Source organism: Protopterus annectens, chromosome 8.part0, assembly GCF_019279795.1.
Source record: "Protopterus annectens isolate FY-2018-M chromosome 8.part0, PAN1.0, whole genome shotgun sequence".
NCBI classification, from domain to species: domain Eukaryota; kingdom Metazoa; phylum Chordata; order Ceratodontiformes; family Protopteridae; genus Protopterus; species Protopterus annectens.
The window spans coordinates 1,566,426,268-1,566,450,118 of NC_056741.1; positions in this window are offsets into that span (position 1 = coordinate 1,566,426,268).

The following is a 23,851-nucleotide window of genomic DNA, read 5'->3' on the forward strand; positions in this document are numbered from 1 at the left end:
GGAAATGCTAGAGCAAAGATTAAATTACATGAGTCAAGCACCCTGCTGAGATCTGCCAATCAATGGAATTACCAGGTCAAATTACCCTCAGGACTTTGACAGCTAGGGAAGCTAAGTGTTATGGGGGAGGGGAGAAGAAAATGGAATGGAATTCATTGTCTCACAAATTAGTGCCATTTAAACTAAATTAGAAAAAAAGGCAGCAGTAAACAGCACTTTGAGTGTGTTCTGTGGCATTTGCACTATTTCTGTTTTAAGTAGTCATCCAGCAGCAGGGAATGTTACTTACACTGTTCTATTTTACTCAGTACTTTGTACGCATGCAACATCTATGAAATGACAGGAACTTTAGGCAAATGGAGGCCTGCATGATGTAACATTTGTGAGCCAAACAATGATTTCTGGGATACTGGATGGCAACCTGATTTATCCAAACCACGTCAATATGCCAGCCTCCAGGTGGTCAGAGTCTGGAATTACATATAAAAATATTTAAAATCCTGTGCATAATGCCAGAGTGCTGTTAAAGTATAGGAAACATCATGCCATGATGTTTTAAACATGTTTGTTGAGTCTGTGGGTGCGGTACTCCTTTAAAGAAACTCCAGCTCTACTCAGTGGCATAACGCCTGCTCAGAGGCGATATGTGCCTGACGTATAAAGCCATGTCCAACCCGGAAATAAAGGACATGCTGCACCTCAGAAAATCCAAATCCCATCGAGCTACGCGCTTGAGAGACTTGAACCTCAGCACTGAAATAAATAGGACATGCTGGAGGGACAGATTCATAACCCAGGGGGCTCCCTTCACTCTGGAATAAAATCCCAGTCCAGGTTAGGCAGAGTCCCTCATTGACTCTCTTCAAGAGGAATCTTGATGAGTGGATGGGAGATTGTAGGTTTACCCCGGGTATCACTTCTGTGTCACTGCTTTAGACAGAGGCACAGTATACTAACCTCGAAAAAGGGCATAGCAAAATTCATTTAAAATGGGTGGCGAAAGCCAAACGCACTCTGACTAGGCTTATAAATGCCCTAGGGCAGATAGCCTGGGTAGATAGCCTAGTATGAACCTATGAACCAAAGATGAAACCACAGCAGACCGTCAAAAATACCTTGAGCTTAGAAATTCAGCCAAAAAAACAAATCAGCCAAGACAAAAAAAGACTATTATAACAACATCCAAATAAAGCACCAAAACATTCCCCAAAAGTTCTGGTCCGCCATAAATAAAATTCTTCATCCAGGGCAAACCACCACTCCAGACCCAAGCTAATCCAATACCATAGATGATATTCCAACCCAGTTTAATAAATACTTTACAGAATCCATTTTAAACTTTATAAATAACACCTCTCCCACACCCATTGGACCCCCTCTTACCCACAACTTCAATAGCTTTCATTTCCAACCAGTCCCTACCACTGCTGTAAACAAATACCTCAAAAGACTCAAGCCAACTACATTAGCTGCAGACAACTACCAGCAGAATACCTTAAACTAGCAGCTGACACCATTGCAGTCCCCATCACAGCTTAATAAACTGCTCTATCGCAGAAAATAAAATACCTACACTATGGAATATTGCCCATATAGTCCCTCTCCCTTTACAAAGGTGGCAACTCAACAGATATTTCTAACTACCGTCCCATAGCCATTCTGTCTCTTCTTTCTAAAATCTTGGAAAAGTGCATTCATATGCAACTGCTAGAATATCTATTAACTAACAATCTACTAACACCCACAGAACATGGATTTCGCCCTAATCATAGCACTAACACAGCATTAATGAGTTTTACCAGTACCATAAACCAGCTTTGAAGTGAAGGTTATCTAGTGTCCTCTACTTTCCTCGATCTGCCAAAAGCATTTGACACTGTATCCCATACCAGACTCTTAGATGTCCTAGTTGACCTGAACCTCAGCCAGTCAGCAATAGCCTGGTTTCATGACTATCTGGATGGCCATCAACAAGTAGTGTTATGGCAACAAATTCTCTCCCCTCTTCTGTCCATATCCTTGGGAGTGCCACAAGGTTCTATCCTTGGCCCGTTTCTCTTCACATCTTCACAAACAAACTCCATACAGCTACAAGTGACATCACACTTATACAGTATGCAGACGACTCAACCCTGGTATGTGCTGCTCCTACCCTCCAGCAACTAGAGCACATAACACAATAGGGATTTACAGCTATAAAAGCATGGCTAACCAATGCTCAACTAATATTGAACCCCATAAAAACTAAACTAATCCTATTTCACCCAACTAGAGCCCCTAACACCCCTCCTGCATTCAAAATCACCTCAGTTAACAACACCATCATAACCCCAGTTCCTAATACTAAGTTGCTAGGGGTCACCAGCGACCAGAATATGCTATTTGACATTCATATTGCCCATTCTATAAAAAACTTCATAAAAAACTAGGGTGCCTCTACAGAAGTAAACAGTACCTCACAGCAGACACCAGAGCTACTATTGCTAGAACCCACCTTACTTCAACCCTTTTTTATGCTTCCCCTAGCCTTACCAACCTAAGAAAGTCAGATTTAACAAAACTTGAAACCTGTTACAATAAAATAGCAAAATTTGCAACAGCGCTAACTACAGATCCCGCCTCTGCCACTCTCTCAGAAAACTCTCATGGCTTGAACTCCCCATGTTGCTAAAATTCAACCAGCTCAAAATGGCCCACCGAATAATAAACCATCCTGCAAAAACTCCAGCCCTAAAGAACCTACTAGCTCCCAACTCAAATAAGAGGACCCTTCGCTCTAACAATAAGGCATTACTAGATATAACAAAATGCAAAAGCCAAGCTGCAGAATCTCTGTGCTCCTGCAGTTTCTCCAAAAGCTGGAATAGCCTTCCACTTGATATTAAATCCAACCCTAACATAGTTCAATTAAAAAAACTACTAAAATACCTCCTATCAACTACATGGATCTGCCCATGTATCGATCCTGGCTTATACATCATATTTGTATTATCCCCAATTCACCCAACAGGCTGCCCAAACTACTGCCCCAGACCAAATTCATCTTTCTTAATTACCCTATCTCTATCTACCTCACTCCACATTACCCATTTACTTTCTAAAAGTAAATCCAACTACCCTCTTCAACATTCTCTCCACATTCAAGCGTGCATATACTGTACCTTTATAAAGTCTGAGTGTAAAGTATTCTGCTGAAATAAGCCTGTCTGCAAGATTTATTATTCTCACTAATAGTTCTAACTAACCACTAGTCTAACTTTTTCCATGGTGCATATATTCATACATTGTAATCTGTCTACCTTTTTAAGAAATGTTATGTGTCCTCCATTTTGTAAAATGTTAAGTGGCTAAGTTTGCTAATTTTCTTATGCATTGTATGTCTTGGAGCTTTTCTCCCCAGGCCTGCACTGAAAATGGACATGTTGTCCAGTCGGACTTTCCCAGTAAACAAATGTAAAATAAATAAAATAGTCAAATAACACAAAATTATTTACAAAAATCCACCCGACCATGCTGTCACATGCCACACACGTACTGCCCCACACTGTCTGGCACAGATGGCAAGACCCACACATCGTCACAAACTTTATATCATAATAGCTATTCTGTCCATAGTATCTGCCTTACAGGTATAAAAAGGAAAGAGTATTAAATTATATTAAGAAATGAAGAGTGTAAATAATGCTGCAGGTGACACATTTGGAAAGAAAAGCATATGAATTTAACAAAAAAAAGTATTTCAAGATCGATATTCAGCAGAATATCAGCAACAAAAGAAGAGGGGAGTCATAATACTGATTGGTAGAGGGGTTCCAATGAAAATAAAAGAGGAAAAAAGACAATAGTGGCAGATTTGTGATAGTATTTGTGATTTACTGGAAAGATAGGAGTATTACCTGGCATGTATTTTGTATTTCAATGAAAACTGCTGCTGTGGAGCTTAAGTAAAATCCTACCAGTGAACATCCCCCACTGGTGCCAGTGGTGAGGATTGAGGCTCCTTAATTACTGGCCCCAAGGGGAAGGGTCATCAAAATTGATAGCCATGAGCAACATACATTTCACATGGAGCTTTTGGCAAGGAGTATTACTTATAGGCAGGGATTGGAACTTGATTTGCAATAATGAGGCTATATTAGGGGGACCTAAAAGGAAAATATAATAAAAGAGGGTGTATTTCTGAAGAAAGGCATGAAAATGTTTGGTATAGAAGGTGCAAATTCGTAACAGGAACTCTGACAGAATTTACATATTATTCCCCAAGGTATAATAATTGGGCTAGACTGGACAGAAATTATATTTTACAGGAACACGCGCATTTCATTCAATGTTTCAGTATACATCCAATAACTATTTTAAATCATGAACCAAGAAAAGCTAAGAAAAACATTCAGGATAATGAAGTAAAAATGAGCACTGGGCTTTCCCACCTACCTGTTAAAAAGAAAGGAATTTAAGGACTGGATAATGGAAATTACCTGAGAGTTTTTAGAGAAGAAAGACATTTCTTCTGGAGGAATAGCTAGTGAGTTGGATAAAAATGAAAATGGAGTTTAAAAATAAGGCAGAAGTAAAAGAGAAAAATATGGTTAAGAAGTAAGGGGAATTATTTAGAGAGGCTGACAAAGTTTAAAGTATTTCAGAATTATGTGGACTTTTACTGAGCAAGAAGAGGAGCAACCTCAGAGCACTAAACGAAAAATAAGACAGTATATATATATATATATATATATATATATATATATATATGTGTAATATGTGTGTGTGTGTGTGTGTGTATATATATATATATATATATATATATATATATATATATATACATACCTTTCAACTGTACAGATTTTCGCAGAATGTCCAGAGGTGTGTTCCTCCTAAAATCTGTACTTTTCTGGCAAATAGCTGAGGATTGAAGCCATTAAATAATGACAAATATTTGAGTTTAAGACTCCACATCCTTCAGAAAATTCATGCTAGTGCAAAACCTATTATTCTAGCAACTTTCTAAGTTTGTAAGAGTGATATTTAAAATCTTTCCCTATTTGTTCCCACATCATTTTAGGCTTTGTTCAGATTTTTTGCTTTAAGAGGTTGAGAGGTATGTAGATATATATGTATATGTATATATATATATATATATATATATATATATATATATATATATATATATCGAAGTGCTACAGAATCTTGAAAGCCCAAAATCCTGCAGACCAAAATACTGAGACCAAAATCCTGAAAGTTCAAAATACTGAACACTCAAAATACTGAAAACTCAAAATCCTGAAAACACACAGGATACCAACACTTACTATATTCCAGCATAAGAACATACAGAAACATATTACCCTTCAACTACCCCCCATGTTGGAGGCTGCACCTCCCCACATCCCCTGCTACTTAAATATATCAACTCCGAGATTCCACTTCACTACACTAAGTGCAATCTTGGAGCTGATATATTGAAGTAGCAGGGGGTGTGGGGGTTGCAGGGGGGGCTTGCCCCCCTGCTTACACTTGGAGAACAGTAATATAGTTTGTGTTTTATTTGTTTCTGTATGTACTTGTGCTGGAATATAGTGAGTGTTGGTATCCTGTGTGTTTTCAGTATTTTGAACTTTCAGGATTTTGGTCTTCAAGATTTTGGGCTTTCAGGATTCTGTAATGCTCCTATATATATATATATATATATATATATATATATATATATATATATATATATATATATATATATATATATATATATATATATATATGAGTATGTGTGTGTGTGTGTGTATATGGATCTATTATTCTCAAATGCTATTACCCGCACACACACACCGAATTGTGACATACACGAAAACACATTAAACCAATTATAAAATCACCGAAAACAACACAACGGCAGGTAAGATCACTTCTGTGGCTCTGCTTAACAGGGGCACAGGAAAATAATTTTATTGGGTGGCAAAAGCCAGGGTACCATTTGGCTAGGTTTATATAGGCCCTAGGGCCAATAGTCTAGTATCTACCTATGAACCTATAATACAGAGTAGAAGGAATTTATCAGGAGGGAAAGAGGGCAACAGTGAACTAGGATATGTTGATCCTCCCAATTAAACAAGGAGGTTTAAGATTACCTGAGTTAAAGGGATATTTTAGAGCTGTAACAAAAAGCTAGCACCCAGCTGGAGAGAAAAATATATTTATGTTGAAATGCTGAAGGTTTGGTGGGGAAAAAGAAATAAATGGGAACATGCTTTTTGGGATGATAATGAGTTGGTAGATTTAAAAAAGATTCCTTAGTGAGTACTCTGTCAGAAATTTGGCTACAGTAAATGGCCTGTAACTTAGGAAATGGTTCTTGTTTGGTGGGACATGGGATCTGAATTGGATAAATATAGTAAGGCCTTATTAAGTTTTATTTTGTTAGCTGCCAAAAAGCAAGCACTAGAAAATGGAAAATAAAATCTAAACCAATTGTATTTGAAATCTTGAATATTGTAAAATTGACAAAATCACTAGAAGAGGGATATTTTAAAAAGGGAGGGAAAATAAAATAATTATAAATGAAATTGTGGGAACATTACATGCAGAACAGTGTTCAGTAAGAGGAGTGATGTGTTAAATAAGGCAGGAATTGAGTGATGTATGTAATATTGGACTGAAATCTAGTTATTATAAAGAAAGAAAATTTGTAATGAATAATGTGTGTAAATGGAAACAAATTTCTTGTCCATTAATGATTATGTGCCTATGTCTTTAGTGATGTTTTAATAAAGCTGTTTAAAAATGTTGACTTTACTGAAACTGGTTCCTTGCATTCTACCTGAGTTACTTTGTAACTCTAGACTTAAAGGATGCCTACTTCCATACTCCTATAGCCACAGGACTCAGGAAATGTTTAAGGTTCCCGATTTGTGAGTCACGTTATTAGCTCTCTGCATTACCCTTTGGTTTATGTACAGCTGTGAGGCTATTCACAAAATGTCTAGCCCAAATCAAAGATTATGGCAGACTGAATGGCAGTTGCATATTTCTTCATTTTTGACAACTTGCTTATCAAGAGTCCTTGTCCACATGTAAAGAGTCATTAACATGGGTTATGCCTCTTTTGTTCTATTGGGGCTTCCATATAACTATTGCAAATCCCTCCTTGATGCCATCTCACAGTATTGTGTTTGTGGGATGCCTTTTAGATTATTCACTTCAAAAAGGTATTTTTAGCACAAAACTAGATGGTTCTTTATCTGAAATATTTATAGAGCTTCTCCAGTGAGTTTCAGACTTCTGCTAGATAGTTTCTCAGGGTCCTAGGGTTTATGGCTTCTGTGATTCTCATGATAAGTTTTGCCAGAATATATGAGAAAGATGGTTTCTTCAAAAAAAAAAAAACACGTGGATGCAATATTTGCATTGTCTGAGCATCAAATTCCAATTTTGGGCTGTGTAAAAAAGGAACTCCATTGGTGGAGACAACATATTTAACTAAACTCTGGTCTCCCCTTCTCTCCTGCAACTTCAAACCAACCCGTTATCACAGATGCGTCAAATTTTGCTTGGGGAGCAGTTTTTAGGGGTTCAAGGCTTGTAGAGTCCTTCAGACAGACCGAACCATATCTGGCGAAAGGAGATCTTGGGCATTATCCATGCCTTTCAGTCTCTCCTTCACCATTCATCTCCAGGATCTCTTTAAGTGATTACAGACAATTCCACAGCCATATGGTATATTAGCAAGCAGAGATACAAGGTTGTACTTCCTATGCAGACTGGCAGTGGTGACTTGGGAGTTAATTCTTTAGCATTCCTTAACCGTCCAAGCATTTTACATTCAATCATAGCAAAACATAGTGGCAGACAAGCTGAGCAGGACCAGGACAGCCCCTCACAAATGGAAATTGAACAAGAGGATCTTTCAGGACTTGATTCTGTTGTGGAGAATACCTCAAACTGATCTGTTTGCTTCCTTTCAAACCAGACAGTTAAAACATTTTCTTTCAGTGATCCTTGCAAACAATCCTGAAAGATAGATAAATTTTCATTCCCTTGGAAAGGAATGTTCCTTTATGAATTTTCCACTGCTATCCAGGGCAATTCTGAAGTTTTAAAAGGATACCTCTAAAATATTTGTGGTTACCCTCTTTTGACCCAGGCAACACTGGCTCTCCCCTCTTGTGGAATCGGTCAAGGGCAATTACCCCAAACTTGCTCACAAATTGAACCTACTCTCACAAGATATGGGGAGTATGATGCACTTCAGTATCAATAAACTTAAACTGACTTTGTGGATCATTCAGTTTTTAATACCTTTTCGGCATTTATTTTGTGAGGATCTGCAGCAAGTACTGAAGCAGGCAATAAAGCCTGCTACTAGAAAATCCTATGTTAGTAAGTGAAACAATTTTCTAGTTGATGCCTAATGAATAGCCTGAGGCCCATCATGGACTTTATACTTCCAAAATGACAAAAGACTCAAAAACAAACAATAGAATAAAAGTCCACCAAGCTGAACGAACTCTGCAACACACTTTATTATTAAGTGCTTTTCATCCAACTCAATCGTTGGACTTCCTCAGATAAAATGTAATTTAAAATTCATGGATTTAAATACAGCTCTAAAACGATCAGGTGACCTACTTATTACATATTTAAAGTAAAAAATATATTTAATTACATATCCATTGTGAATGAATTAAATGAATTGTGTTGTTTAAAACATTTATGTTATTTGAAACGTTTTACAGCCAGCCAAGAAAAATATTGTCCACAGAAAACTTATTCTTTTTAAACTAAATATATACCTATATGCAAAAAACATGTTATAAAAACATATAAGTATAAAAATATGTTTATGGAATATAACTTTGTGAATAAACATATACAAGACTAGATATTCTATGTTTTAAGCATCTGAACTATCTTGATTCTGGTCGGATAAATATATATATATATATATATATATATATATATATATATATATATATATATATATATATTTATATATATACACTCTACCCTCCAACCACTTATCATGTATACCTTTGTACAAAATAACAATGCACAATTATAAGGAAGATGCATATGTATATATACAAAAAATAAGAAATAGAAAAATAGAAAATCTGTATACTTACATGCGTATATACTTATATGTAAATATACAATTCACCTCTCTAAACTTTTTAATTTTAATAAGCACATAATAGAACATTTGGTGATGCTGCGGTAGCGTTGTCGCCTCACAGTAAGATGTTGTCCTGTTTGATTCTCAGCTAGAGCGTCTTCTGTGTGGAGACATGCGTGAATGGGCGTAGCTTTGTTGAAGGTTGTGCATCAGGGATGGCAACTCGGCATGTAAAAATCTACTGCCAATCATTAGCGGACCGGAGTTCCGCTGTGTCGACCCCTAACCAGGAAAATCCGAAAGACACAACATAATAGAACATTTATTATTAAGGCCAGGGTATGTGTAGGCATTAAGCCTTATTTGCCAAATTAATTCTAATTTCTCTAATAATAGAGAATAAGGGCCACCCCCAGGGTCAATATTAATCTGATCTATAACCTTAAACTTGAATTTATGATCTGGGAAAACAGATATATGCCTTGCTAAAGCATTTTCCTCTTTATGTTTATTTATGCTGTATATGTATACACTCTATCCCTTAATCTACAATCTGTTTTCCCAAAATAGAATGACGGACAAACTTGGCATTTTGCCACATAAACCACTCCCTTAGAGTTGCAGTTAAATTTACATTTGCTAACTATTTTTTGACCATTGATGCTTGCGCTGATTCCTTGCTCCATTATGTTACAGTAGGGACAGTTGCCACACTGAGTCATACCTATCTTGGAAGTGGATATCTTTTTCTGCTTCTCTAACAGGTTCTTGAAATTTAACCCTCTTCTCAAAACAAAATTAGGAGTGTCACCCATTTTGGATGCCGAAAACATATCTTCTTTAAATATACTCCAATTTTTGATGATAAATACATGCTAAATTAAAGTTTACTCCTTTAGTTTGTTCTTCAGTTGATAACATCACCAAATTATTATCCATATTGTTATCAACATTATTTATTTGTCTATTCTGTTTTAATATGGGGTTGTAGTGTCCAATACTTCTTTTACGTTTGACTTCCTCTATTAGATCATCTAACAATTTAACAGGGTATGCTCTCCTTAGAAACATCCTTTTTAAATTAACACATTCATCAAAGAAGTCCTGTTCAGTAGTGGTCATTCTTGCAGCTCGCACTAATTGACCCTTCACTACTGAACGCTTCTGATGAAAAGGATGTGCACTTGTGTAGTGCAGGAAGGTGTTGAAATAAGTAGATTTTCTAAAAATCTTTGCTTCCAAGTTATGTTTCCTGTTTTTATTTAATTCAACATCTAAATAAGATGTGGAATGTTCTTCAAAAGCATATGTAAAATACAGAAAGTCTGATGTAGTATTTAACCATCGGACTAAACTATTTGCTGTGTTCTTATTTCCATCTATTAACATAAAGATATCATCCAGGTATCTTGTGTAAAATTTAATAATATTTTGAAATTCCTGGTTCCCTAGAATATATGTATGTTCCCAGTATGACATCACTAGATTTGCGTAGCTGGAACCACATGGGGAACCCTTTGCTACTCCCTTAGTTTGAACATAGTACTTGTTAAAAAATATAAAATTATTAGTTAGTATGATGTCCAATAGTTCTGCTACTAATGAAATTTCTTGCTCTGGGGCACCCTTCTCTCACATTCTCATACTAGCCCACTCAATACTGTGTTCATGAGGGATACTGGTGTAAAGGTCCCTAACATCTATCGTTAGGAAGTTATACTGAATTCTATAATCTAAGATGTTTAACTTGTCTAAAAATGACCAGGAATCCTTAGAAATATCTTCCTCTGTTGTAACATACTTTTTCATGATAGAATCTACAAACGTAGTACAAGCATATGTAGATGAAGCCCTCTCATCCACTATTGGTCTAAGTGGGGGTCCTTTATGTCTTTATGAAGTTTAGGGACTCCAAACATACAAGGGGTCCTTAGTGAAAATGTTTGTAAGTAGTTGTATATGTGCATGTCTATTTTATCTTCTATAAATAAATCATTTAGATACATTCTAATACGCTGATTTGCTATATTCAATTCATTTAAGGAGGCTTCTGAATATGCATCAGACTCCAAAATAGTTTGGATTTTCATATCATAATGATGAATATCCATAAAAATTAGTCCACCTTCTTTGTCCGGTTTCATTACACGGACATTTGCAGAATATAGCAAGTTGAATAAATTTTTTTCCTCCTTACTTAAATTGAATTTATAATCAGCTTCTGGTTTGCTCAGTTTTCTAAAATCCAACTCACACATTTTTTTCAAAAATAGATAATAAATTATGTAGTGGTGGATTAAAACATCTAGATACTTTAAATTCATTAAAAATGTTACCCTGTGCACCCAAAAGCTGATGCAAGTTTAGTTTTCTGACAAACATTTTAAGGTCACAAATTAATTGTGCTGTATTCATTCTATTTGTAGGAATGAATGACAAACCTTCAACCAGAATATTAACCAAATCCTCAGAAACTTCAAACAAAGAATAGTTATAGATGGAAAAAACCTTCTCTTTGTTTTTAATAGCACACGGGTCCTTTTCAAGCAAATTAGCAGTAGTTATCTCCTGTTGTTGTTCCTCCTCCGCTTGTTGTAATAATTGTGAGGCCTGCCCCTGGTAAAATCCTGCCTCGAAGACTGTGCTACTGCTTGCTGTTGGTTATTTAGTTGTTTATTATTATTAGAGTTTCCATTACGGTCTCTAATACAATCACTTCTCCTTACATTTTCTGCCTCGTGGTTGTCGGAAAAGCTGCTTGTTTCATTTCTAGTCCTCTGCAGGGAAAAAGAAGAAGAAGGCATAGCAGATGCTGGTGTGTTAACGTCATCATTGGCAGGAGCCGATTCGGGCTGGTTGCTTTGCTGTTTAGAAACCCATGCTTGAGATGGTGGTGGGCGTGGATACGCTACACCCATTTGATACTGGAGACTGTCTCTTTTTAACTTTTTAACTTTAGTTAATCTAATTTTTGTCAAATGCTGATTTGTACTTTGAAAGATACGATTATAGTCGTACTTGCATCTTTCAAAGTCCAAGTGAGATTTGACTTGGTTATCCAGTCTTGCAATTATAACCATGAGCTCTTCTAACATTAAGGTTATAATGTTTCACAATGACTTGTAGTAGTTGAAACCCTGTTGATTGAATAAGTTAACTAATTCCATATGGAAATCTGAATCCGGAATTAATCCGGTAGGGTGCTGTCACATCCTTAACCCTTTCTGTACCATTTCCAACCTAATGCACTCTTGGAAGTATTCAACTTCCAAGCAAAGCTTTTTATATTTGAACATGTTCTGGTCAAATTGATTTAATAAATCAGCAAGTAATGTATTACCTCCGGCCAGGTTACCTGTTTCTTGTAGGATATTAGAAGTAAAAAGACCAACTGGAGACGCAAGCCAGTCTTTTAATACTGGTGACCCCATAAGCCTTGAGTGATTATTCTGTTGTGCATCCTGCTGTAATTCGAGCACCCGACTTGTGTCCGCTGAACCTTCCTGATTATTCACAACAATAGTAGCGAAAGTCTGTGTTGAATTAGGTTCATTAGGCTGGTTTTGTTGTACATTAAACATTCTCCTTTCCTCAGGAGGTGTGCATGCCTGAACATTCTGGCTGAGTTGTTGTAAGGGTGTAGTACCTTGATGTTGCTGCTGGCTGGATGTCACTACATCTAAGCGGTTGTTCAACGTTTTGACTTTTTGTGATAAAAGTTAGATAAGTGCTGTTAACCTCCCCACTGCTTCCAATTCAGTGGTGGAATCTACAAACAGTTCAGGTGTGGAATTCAGAGTGTTGTTAGCCATGGCGGAACACCAAACTCACTTCCAAAATGACAAAAGACTCAAAAATAAACAATAGAATAAAAGTCCACCAAGCTGTACGAACTCTGCAACACACTTTATTATTAAGCGTTTTTCGTCCAACCGAATCATTGGACTTCCTCAGATAAAATGTAATTTAAAATTCATAGATTTAAATACAGCTCTAAAAAGATCAGGTGACTTACTCATTACATATTTAAAGTAAAAAACTTATTTAATTACATATCCATTGTGAATGAATTAAATTAATTGTGTTACCTGCAAACTAGGTGCAATCTTGAATCCCCAAATGATACCAGTATACTCCAGGAGGGTCTCATACAGACCAATGACTGGTGTATTAGTCACGGTCTCAAACTGAATGCAGAGAAATCCATCACATTCCCTTTGGCACAAATAATGTCCCTTCACACTATCAAATCAATAACAATACCCTACGTACCCATGAAGTGGTAAGGGACCTGGGATTACAGGTTGACCACGACCTTAACTTCGACCACCACGTGTCTACAGTTGTAAGGAAAGCTTAACACCTAGCTGACTTGATTTTACCTTCAGGGAACTCTTCATACCATTGTTGATATTTCCCTTTCCCTCCTTTTCTCCTCTCGTTGATATACCAAAAAAACAAACTTTTTTCCACTTTCTGTAGTATAACAGTGTGTGTGTGTATTTGTGTGTACGCTGCCCTTGGTATTTTACAGTATGGCCTACAAATTCTCTAAAGGTACCTCTGGCTTTAAGAGGTGCCAGAATGTGACAGAAAGATGCCTAACTCAGTTAGACACATTGTTGTATGTATTGTCTCAGAGTGGTCCATCTACAGGAAGTGTGTGCGATCTGTGATTGGCTTAGTTCCAGAACCCTGATAGATCGCAAAAACAAGCTGATCTTAAAAGGCCTGCTTAAATCTGAGTTTGAAGAGGCCCTATCTGGTTTGGAGACTGAAGCCAGTACCTCCTCTTCTTCATCCTCTTCTAAACCTAAAAAGTAGAGTCACTCGGTTCCAGTATGTTCCTCGGAACCACCTCCTAAAATGACTCAGTCCCCCATGGTGCCGGCAGCCTCCTCGACACTGGTGGGCCAAGATACTCAGTGCTCAGCGCCATCAGCACCGACCTCTTCAGCACCATTGTCCTCAGTACCGTGACCATCTGACTGGTTGGAACGGAAGGTCTCCTGAATTGAAATTTTACCACACACAACTTATTCCCCATCAGTGGATCCCTTTGTGCACCGTGCCCCCAGTCCTTTTTTGGAGATACAAACACAAAGGTCTCCATTGGCTTGCTGTGTTCAGTCCACCAACAGCTTATCTGAGTCTGATATTATGATACTGGTGGACCAGCTCCTGATGGTGAGGGGATTACCTCCTTCCATGGTTCCTAGCCTGGTTAGCTCTGGAACCTTAGCTTTTCCACACCCCTGCCTATTCCTCTGTTGACTCCAGCCAAGATTTACTAGCCCCTGGTGCAAACCTTCCTGGCTTCAACTCTTTTGGTGCCAGTCAGAGCTCATTCTCTGACACCAACAGTTACCCTGAGTTCTTCTGGTTTGTCATAACCAAAGACCTCCTGGGATCAGGGCTTTGTTGTCAGTTCCAAGGGGCAGGGTTCAACTTCGATACTTTCAGAGCCTTCCATGCCACTTGGTGCTTCGGCATATGTAAGTTCGACCTTGGCTTCTACGTTGGATGCAGCCTTCTCTGTGCACGATGGGACCTCGGTTCCAGGCTCCCAGTCCTGTATGAGAGGACCTGCCTTTCAGGCTATGGAGAGGGCCTTGTCCATTGTGGACAAAGAGTCTATGCCTTTCCTGTCATACCAAACATCACATCCACCTGGGACAGAAGGCACAAAAGTCTCAGGATCAAACCACTTTGATTGTGTTATCTTTGGATACTTCTCCAGAGCACCCCACTGAAGAGGTACCTTGGAAGAAAAAGTGCAAGAGGAAGCACTTGGACTCCCCTGAAGAGTCCTTCCCTTAAGGTACTGATTTCGATGAAGGAGAAGGTTACGCTAAGCCACACACTGAAGATGTTTCCTTTGGGGACATCCTAGAAATCCTTAAACAGAGGGGTGGCCGGACTATTCTACAACCTTCTTCAGAGGAATCAGTATACCTAGAGGCTTTTTATGCCAGCCCTCTACCTCTTGGTTCTCTCTGCCTACTGATGATTTTATTAAGCTGATTTCTCAGCAGGCTTGGATGATACCTGACTCTATCAAGCTGATTCCTAAGAGACGTGACCATATTCTCTCTGCCCCAAAAGACAAGCAACACAGGGCCAAAAGTATTGCTGTAGATGCCATGGTAGTAGCGGCAGCCACTAAGAAGGAACTTTCTGATGAAAGTCCTACTATCCATCTTCCTAACAGGGAGTCTAGGACTATGGATAGATTTGGGAAGCACATATACACTTCATTGACTTTTGATCTCAGATCCTTGAACTATATGGTACATTTTAAAAGGCTTCAGTGAGATCCGATTAAAGAGCTTTCAGATACTCTTTCAGGAGCAGTAGCTGCAGGTATTTGAGACAAAGCTGCTTCTCAGCTTGACACCATAGAAAGTATTTCCAGTTCATCCATGAGGCTAATTACTCATGCTGCCAAAGGGATGAAAAGAGCAGCGGGTTCAGGCGTAGCCATCAGGCAACATGTCTGGATGTGCTTATGTGATTTCACAGAGCCATTGAAGTCTTCTTTCATTAACGCTCCATTTGACAGTTCATCCCTGTTTAGCCCCAAAGTTAAAGAGACTCTAGCCAGATGTGAGAAAGATAAGAAGACCCTTTCTACCATGGGCATATGCTTTTCCACTCCTCAGTGGCCCTATTCCAGGAACCGGAGAAGTGGTAGGCTATGGTTAAAAAAGACCCAAGGACCTTTCCAGGACTCACGTGGCAATGACTTTCCCCACAGCATAGGGTGGAGTTATAATGGAAGACGCCATCCAAGAGGAAGAAATGGCCCACATAGGTTCATAGGTGTATACTAGGCTATTGGCCCTGGACCCTTTACAAGCCTAGCCCATAGGATTAGAAACAAAAAAGAAACGGCTGCGGGTAAAATGAAGGTGCAAAAAAATAAGTAAAAATATAAACACAATGCACCAAGGTAACACACAATAACGTTTAATGAAAACAAAAAGTAAAAGACAGAGGTGAGTGCTTTCGCAACAATAGTTGCTTCATCAGCCCATAGGATTACCCTGGCATTGTGCCATCCAACCTTAGTTCCTATTGCCTCTGTCGAGTAGAGCCACTGGAGTGATCCCCGGGGTGAATTTTCTATTTCCCATCCGCTCATGAAGATTTCTCTTGAAGAGGGCCAGTGAGGTATGGAAAGTCTATTTCATACCATGGCCAGTCTCTGGGTTATGAACCTGTCCCTCCAGCATGTTCTGTTGATTGTGGTAATTAGGTTGAGGTCTCTGGACTGTGTGGTGCAGAGGGATTAGGATTTCTTTAGATGTAGCATTTCTAACAGTGCTGGGTCAGACATGGCTTTGTAAGTCAAGCTGAGAGCGCCTGTAAGTAGGCGATATGAGACAGAAAATAGTTGGATTTATTTGAGTCTGTCCACATATTGGACAAGTGTTTAAGGCCTAGGATCCTCTTTGTGAGGTACTTTTGCACCTCTCAGTTTGTTGCAGGTGTCTAGTGAGGTACATGCCAAATGGGGCATTGTACTCGATGATTGGCCTAATGAGGGAAGAGTAGAGAGAGAGAGAGACAATGACCTTTTTTTTCCTGGATGGAAGACCCTTAGTAATGAGATGTGCCACATAGAAGGACTTTATGACCACAGTGGCAGTGTGGTGTTCAAAAGAGAGGTTGTTGTCAACCTGTGTTCCCAGATCTCTTATAATGCCTTCTGTGTTCAGTGGACTACCATCGATGTGGTAATTCAAGGGAACCAGGTTTTTCCCAAAGGGGATGACGACACATTTTTTGGCATTGAGCTTAAGGCCATGGTTCAGACACCAGTTATTGGTCTCACTGAGGCCTTTCTGTAGGATGTCAACATAACTTGGGGAGTTAATAATAGCTCCCAACTTGCAATCGTCAGTGAACTTTGTCAAGCCAGATTCCCTTCGTGTTGGCCTTGACTTCAGAGAAGTATATTCCAAACAGGAGAGGATGCAGGACTGAACCCTATGGAATTCCACTCGTGACTGGTCAGCAGTCTGACTTGGAGTCAGCTACTTTCACACTGTGCGTTCTATCTGTGAGCCAGTTTGCAACCCACCTAGTGATATAGGGGTTGATGCCTAGCTTACTGAGTTTTTCTATGATTCCTGAGTGAGGAATGGTATCAAAGGCCTTGGCCAGATCAAGGTAGGCTGTGTGAACCACCTTGCCTTCATCCACAGCTCTGGTGACTAACTCAAAGAAGTCAACCAAGTTGAGCAGGCATGATGTACACTTCACAAAACCAAACTGTGTAGGATCCAGAGTTTGGAAATTCCCTATATCCTTGTTTATTAGGTTCACGATGACATGTTCCATAGCTTTGCTTAACAGACTTGTCAGGCTAATGGGGCGATAGTTTCCATGGTCTGTAGTCGCTCCTCCCTTGTGGAGAGTGATGACTGTAGCAGTGCGACATTCGGAAGGGACAAAGCCTGAAATGGGGCTGTGATTGAACAAGGCACACAGGTGAGGTGCCATTTCACTTTGTAGTTCATGTAGAACACAGCTGGGGATATTGTCAGGTCCCATAGAAGCTGTATTCTTGGCCTTGGACAGTGCTGTTTTAACCTGTGCAGCAGTAATACTGGGTGCCTGGCAATCTACTGGTATTGTGATTGATCCTTTGGGTGGGGGGGTAAAGTTGGCACTGAATCTATCGGCCAGTATATTGGCAATATCTGTTGGCTCGTATAGGAGGTACCATTGTGCAGTAACTCAGAGCAAATCTGGGTATTGCTGTGGATTTTCTTTACATAACTATGGAAGGCCTTGTGGTTGTCTTTACTATCTCCTGCAATTCTGTTTTCATAGCTAGCTATAGAGGATTTGATGAGGGATCTCAACCTTTTGTTGAGGCTGATAAGGGAGTTTTTCCAGTCTTGGGACTTCACCTTGTTCCGCATCAGTTTCCTCCTTCTGTTGTAGATTTGGTTTGTGGTAGGGGACCACCAGATTGGGTTCCTGTTTTTTGAGGAGAGCGTCTTGGTTCTATTGGGTGTGGCGAGATTCATGTATGTGTGTACGTGTTCGTACAGTGCACTGGTGCAAGATTCGGTGGCCATGCAACTATTCTCCATTTGCATGGGTGCCATGAAGTTAGCCACCTCTGTTTTTAGGATCCCAAAGTTAGCTTTGGATAAGTTTTTCATGGTGGTTACCTTTCTGGGGGGGGTATGTGGATTTCCAAGGTGATTAGTTTGTTGTCAGATTTAACCAGGGAGGAGTTGACTATTGGTTTAGAGTATCCGTCACCCATGTTAGTAATGACCAGGTCAAGGATGTTGCTACCTCTAGTGGGGGTAAGAATGAGCTGGTCCAGGGCATTGGAATTAACGAATTCCATGAAACGTTGGGCAAGTGTATTGGTACAGGAGTAGTTTTCCCAGTTAATAGAGGGGTAGTTGAAGTCACCCAGTATGAGAGTGTTAGGTTGGGCCCTAATATTCTCCAGCTTAGGAACTTGGAGTGTGAGTCTTGGGACATGGTTGGGGACCTATAGGAAGCTACAACCTGAATCACTGTCATACCTAATGTTAGTTGCACCTGAAGTATCTCTGATGCGTTATGTTGGACTACCAGTCTGGAGATGTGCGCACCCTTTATGAATATGGAAACACCACCACCTTTGGAGCTTCGGTCCAAGTTCTGGGGCCGAAAGGTGTGGAATGAGTTATAGCCTGGTAGTGCAGGGGTGCTTTCTGCTGCCTTGAACCAGGTCTCTGTTACAGCACAAATGTCAATATTCTCCATTTTAAGGAGTGCTTCGAGTGAGTGCATTTTGAAATTTAGACTTCTAGCGTTGAGCAGCATGACCCTCAGATTGCATTTGTTTGTAGCTGTTATGGTGGTAATTTGGTTTTTTGAACACCACCTAAAAAAGGCACTATAGGGGTGGCAAGAGCCGGATTATTGCTGCAGAGGTTAAAACAGCTCTGTCCCAGGCCAAGAATACTTACCTCACAGTATCCCTGGCTGTGTGCTACATGAACTACAGAGTGAACTGGCACCTCACCTGTGTGCCCTGTCCAGTCACACCCTCACCTCAGTCTTTGTCCCTACCAAATGGCACAATGCTACAGTCATCCCTCTCCACAAAGGAGGAGCGACTACGGACCCTGGGAATTATCGCCCCATTAGCCTAACGAGTCTGATATGCAAAGCTGTGGAACACATCATCATGGACCTAATAAACAAGGATATAAGGAATCTCCAAACTCTGGATCCCACACAGTTTGGTTTTATGAAGGGTAGATCATGCCTGCTCAACTTGGTCAACTTCTCTTAGTCAGTCACCAAAGGTGTGGATGAAGGCAAGGTGGTTCACACAGCCTACCTTGATCTGGCCAAGGCCTTTGATACCATTCCCCACTCAGGAATCATAGAAAAACTCAATAAGCTAGGCATCAACCCGTATATCACTAAGTGGGTTGCAAACTGGCTCAGAGATAGAATGCACAGTGTGAAAGTAGCTGACTCCAACTCAGACTGCCGACCAGTCACGAGTGGAGTTCCACAGGGTTCAGTCCTGCATCCTCTCCTGTTTGGAATCTACTTCTCTGAAGTCAAGGCCAACACGAAGGGAATCTGGCTGACAAAGTTCACTGACGATTGCAAGTTGGGAGCTATTATTAACTCCCCAAGTGATGTTGACATTCTACAGACTGGTGTCAGAACCGTGGCCTTAAGCTCAATGCCAAAAAATGTGTCATCATTCCCTTTGGTAAAAACCCAGTTCCCATGAATTACCACATCAATGGTAGTCCACTGAACACAGAAGGTGTCATAAGAGATCTGGGAACACAGGTTGACAGCAACCTCTCTTTCGACCACCACATTGCCACTGTGGTCAGAAAGTCCTTCTATGTGACACATCTCATTACTAAGGGTTTTGCATCCAGCAAGAAAGAAGTTATTGTCTCCCTCTACTCTTCCGTCATTAGGCCAGTCATCGAGTACAATGCTCTATTTGGCATGTACCTTAGTAGACACCTGCAACAACTGGAGAGGCTGCAAAAGTACCTCACAAAGAGGATTTTTGGCCTTAAAAAACTTGTCCTATATGAACAGACTCAAAAAACTCCAACTGTTCTGTCTCATATCGCCTACCTAGAGACGATCTCTGCTTGACTTACAAAGCCATGTCTGACCCAGCTCTGTTAGAAATGCTACATCTAAAGAAATCCTAATCCCTCCACATCACACGCTCCAGAGACCTCAACCTTATTACCACAATCAACAGAACATGCTGGAGGAACAGGTTCATAACCCAGAGACTGCCCATGCTATGGAATAGACTTCCCATACTTGTCAAACAGAGCACCTCTCTGGCCCTCTTCAAGAGAAATCTTGATGAGTGGATGAGAAATAGAAAATTCACAGTGGGGATCACTCCAGTGGCTCTTCTTGACAGAGGCACAATGAACTAAGGTCAGGTGGCACGATGCCAGGGTAATCCTACTTGCTAGGCTTGTAAAGGCTCCAGGGCCATTAGCCTAGTACACACCTATGAACCTATGAAGATGTATGTATATATGAAAACATGGAAGGAATAGAATGTGAGAATAAAATAAAATTATGAAAGGTAGAAATGAATGTGATTGATGAAAAGAGAAAATCATGATGTAGCAGTATTATGGAGACATATACACTGAGTGTAATTTCAATGCTTTCAGTGTAAGGAAACTTAATCCACTCAATTTTTAAGCAATTGTTGCGTAGTTGGTAAACTGGTTGTGAAACTGCATATGACGCTGTGCTTCCGTGGTATGTGTAAATGAAAATTTTAATAAAAATATGTTTAATTAAATTGATAAACATTCTAAACTATAATATTTTGATTTTTCTGTTGAATAAAAACTTTATGCTACTATTGTTAATGGAAACCTTGTCACACATTAATCCAGCAGGCAGTTTCTACATATAGTTTTTAAATGTTTTGACATGAGGATGTGTATATAATAAAGATGATTTATTATAAGCTGATAGGGAATAGGAAGAAAGCTGTACACCAGGTTTTTTGGGTAATTTTATTTGCAAATAGATAGTTAAATGAATGTGGTTTAATATAAAAAGCACAAATGTGTAATTTTGGAAATAATTCTGTATAAACATTTGAATGTAGTTATGTTAGTTATGTAGAGCTGATATTTTGGAAATTACTAAAAAAAAGTCATGCAAAACTCAACATATAAAAATGTGCTTGCTCAGTTCTTTTTTTTTTTTTTGTATAGCTTAGGAAAAGTTTATGCATAATCCCAGTTCAACCTAATATCCTTTCTTTTGCTTTTAATGCCACACAGAGGTGGAAAGTTGCAAGGCAATTGTACTGCTGGGTACATTTGTGTTTCTGGCAGTTTTGAGTTTGCACCTCAGAACTTGGAATTCTCCTGGATTTCCAACCACAGCTGTTTGTGGGGAGAGATGTGTGCTGGTCCTTGTCCTTCAGGTAAAGCAAAAACATTCTTCAGGTAAAGTTATAATGTCATGCTTCCTGTGAGGAACTGTTCGCCTGCTTGTTAAATAGTCAGATTTCTTAGATTTACTAAGACCGCAGAAAGTATGTACCACAGTACAACTTAAAAGAATAAAACATTTCTTATTATAATAGCATGGAGACACTTGCACGCTAACACAAACACATGCTCACACACACACACACACACACACACACACACACACACACACACACACACACACACTGTGTATTGAGTAATAACATAAACTTTCAGAAGACATAGCAGTGCAGTGGTTAATGCTTCTGCCTCATAGTGATTGTTTTCCATTTTGTTTTTTAGCTGAAGTGTAAGTGTCTTCTGTGCAGAGTCTGCACATCCTTCTGTGTCTTTAAGGGGGGTTTGCTTGGCTTCAGTTTTCTCCCATTATCCCAAAGATGTACTTCAGATGAATTGGTGATAGTCCAGTTTGACTGTGTGTGTGTGTGTGTGTGTGTGTGTGTGTGTGTGTGTGTGTGTGTGTGTGTGTGTGTGTGTGTGTGTGTGTGTGTGTGTGTGTTTGAGCATGTGTGCATCCTGTGATGCATTGGTTAACTGTTCAAGACTACTTCACAGCCTTGTGTGTAATGAGTACCTGGATAGTCTCCATTTCAGCTGTGACTTTAACATGTTACCTACCCATATAACATAAAGGTATATTAACTAGCCATACAACACAAGACATATTACCTACACATACAACACAAGACATATTACTTACCCATACAGCATAAGGTATATTACCTATCCATACATTTCATGCTAGCTTTCATGCTCACCATACTTACACAGTCCTCTTCATACCATATCCAACTTCCCTCCAATAATTTTCTAGAATCCTCTAACAATATTAATAGGTCCTACATAGACTTGTTTAAATCCCTAATCCTTGCACCCTCACCCATCCATGCCAAAACTCAGCCCAGAACCAGGGTCAGACATAAACCACTATTTCCCTATGCCCTCTACCCTAAAAAAATACAACTTTGTGGTGATACTCACCTTAACTCTGGACCTAGTATACCTATGACTGGGTGTTCACCTTCACATCTATATATACAGTCTACAGCTCAGCCTGCAGGAACGATCTATCATATTAACAGCTGTAGCATCAATAAAAAAACATCTATCCTTCGTGCGTGGTTAAAAACCCATACTCCAGACATCCTAGCTGTCTCTGAAACTTGACTGAAACCAAGCATGAAAAATGTATTGACTTGACAGGCAAGCAAAGTGGTGGCATAGCTATAATGTATTCTAACACTCTGGAACTTTTCAGTCTACCCTAATACTTACCCCACCTTCAGTAATGCTGAAATATTCATCTGCCTCCTCAGACTAAATGACAGGAAAATCCTTCTTATCATAGCTCTATCTGCCCCACCTGGTGATAACGCAAATACATTAGAACATTTTCTCTCCTGGACTGCATCAAATATTTCCCATGAAACAATAATCATGGGTGACATAAACATAGATTGGCTATCCCTCACTGTCACTAAACTTAGACAGTTACTCACAGCTCATTCATACTCTCAGCTAGTCAAACAGGAAAAAAATCAACACTAGACAAGTTTCTAACAAACAAATCTTATAAAAATGTGATCTTTAGTCACCTTACCATATGCTTTTAGTGATTATTCACCAGTCTTTGCCCTTAGATACATAACTCCATAACTGAACGAATACCATTTTAAAGAAGTACGAAATCTAACAAGCTTTAATAAAGAAACTTTCTTAGCCATTCGTATTTCTGTAAACTGAAGTACTCACTCTCAAAACTATTTAGATGATGTTGCTCACCTATTTAATACTAACTTCCTCAATGTTATAAACAAACTGGCATGCATACCCAGAGAGAGGGTCAAAAAAACACTGCACCCTGACTATCTGTATTACCCCCCCCCAAAATATTACAAGATAAGGATAATCCATGGAAAACATGGCAAGTAATCAAAATGCAACAAAAATCTCCATAACTTTCACAATCAAGCTGAAATAAAAGTTAAAAGCAATAAAATAAATCCCTATTTTAACCTAGGAAACAGTCACAAAGAAATCTGCTACTTTTTGATTCTTCATCAAAAAACATTTATCACCAGGAACAATAGAACAGACCTGTCCTTACACAGACAATATCACTTCATTATTTAACTCAGCTTAACATCCAAGTCAGTGGCAACCATAACACTTTCTCCAGTAACACTATCCCAAGCTGTCTTATTTAAAA